This window comes from Petaurus breviceps, unplaced genomic scaffold (genome assembly GCF_028583685.1).
Source record: "Petaurus breviceps papuanus isolate PSGF00001 unplaced genomic scaffold, PetGlider_PUasm1.0 156, whole genome shotgun sequence".
NCBI lineage: Eukaryota > Metazoa > Chordata > Mammalia > Diprotodontia > Petauridae > Petaurus > Petaurus breviceps.
The window spans coordinates 3,185,408-3,186,884 of record NW_027185720.1 but is presented as its reverse complement, the minus strand read 5'-3'; the positions used below and the strand labels follow the sequence as shown (position 1 = coordinate 3,186,884).

At 50.0% G+C, this 1,477-nt stretch overlaps 1 pseudogene; it reads left to right on the top strand.

Annotated features, from left to right (window-relative positions):
* The first annotated feature begins 314 nt into the window (after positions 1 to 314).
* LOC138156721 (sigma non-opioid intracellular receptor 1 pseudogene) lies at positions 315 to 975 on the top strand (annotated as a pseudogene).
* Positions 976 to 1,477: the final 502 nt, after the last annotated feature.

The window sequence follows — 1,477 nt, the reverse complement described above, 5'->3', positions numbered from 1 at the left end:
TTCTATATGTACAAATATATGTATGTACACATATTTACATATATATTCCATTCAGTTATCCTCATACTGAAAAAAGTGTTATGAGTTACAATTATCATTTTTTCCATGAAGGAATGCAAATAGTTCAACTTTTATAAGTTCCTTATGATTTCTTTTTCCTATTTACCTTCTTAAGCTGCTCTTGTTTCTTGTATTTGAAAGGCAAATTTTCTGTTCAGCTCTGGTTTTTTCATCAAGAATGCTTGAAAGTGCTTTCCCTCAGGAGCCCCCTCCTCCTGGAGTTCTCCCCAATCACTCGACCCAGGACCCTTGGGATGCAGTGGAGGAAGAGCTCAGGTGCCCTGCTAGTGGCCATGGTGCTGGCAGTGGTGGTGGTGCTGATGCAGGGCATCCACATCTGGGTGAACTCCAAGCACTTCGTCTTCCACTGCAAGGAGATTGCTCAGCTGGTGCACTAGTACGCCAGCCTTGATCATGAGCTGGCTTTCTCTCACCTCATGGTGGAGCTCCAGCGGCTACACCCAGGCCACACCCTGGCAGATGAGGACCTGCAGTGAGTGTTTGTGAATGCTGGCGGGTGGATTGCTCCATGAGCCTCTTGCATGCTTCACTCTCCGAGTATGTGCTGCTCTGTGGCACAGCCATTGACAAAGGGGGCCACTCTGGACTGTACTGGGTTGAAATCTCAGACACAATCATCTCTGGAACTTTCCACCAATGGAGGTAAGGGACAATTAAGAGTGAAGTTTACTACCCAGGAGACACCATTGTTCATGGGCCTGGGGAGGCCAGAACAATGCAGTGGGGGGCTGGCAAATGGATGGTGGAATATGGCCGGGGCTCCATCTCTTCCACCTTGGGCTTTGCACTGGCCAACACATTCTTCAGCACCCAGGACTTCTTCACACTCTCTGGGTCTATGCCCGGGCACTGTGTGTGGAGCTCACCACCTACCTCTCCAGCCAGGGACATTGACATCCCTTTCCCTGCCCAGAACTGATGAAGATAGCCCGAGTCTGTGTGAGATTAAGATGGTCTCACCCTCACAAACACAGAGACAGGCCAGAGCCTCAACAGTTTTGTATTCAGGCAAACACTTAAACACAGGGATACAGAGACAGTATAGAGAGTTTGGATCTGCAATGGCCCTATGACCCTAAATCTACTCCCTGGGCAGCAATTTGAGGGAGTAGTGGAGGTGTGGTTGCTGAGTGTGTCCTAGTCCCCAGTTTGGGGGATACCTCCCACACTCACCCTCACCAGACTCCTTGTATGTCTAGCTCCCTGTCCTGGCTATGCAAAGGGGACCAGTGGTCTGTTCTCCTCCCACTCCTAGTATCTCCTTTCTCCCTCCCCCAGTATCTCCTCTCCTCCTGCCTTCAAGGTAGGTGCTGCCAATCGTGTGACTTTCCTACCCTTCCATTGTGGACCCCCCAAACCCCTTCACCTTTCTTTTCAGAGGCTTTGAAGGGGTGGG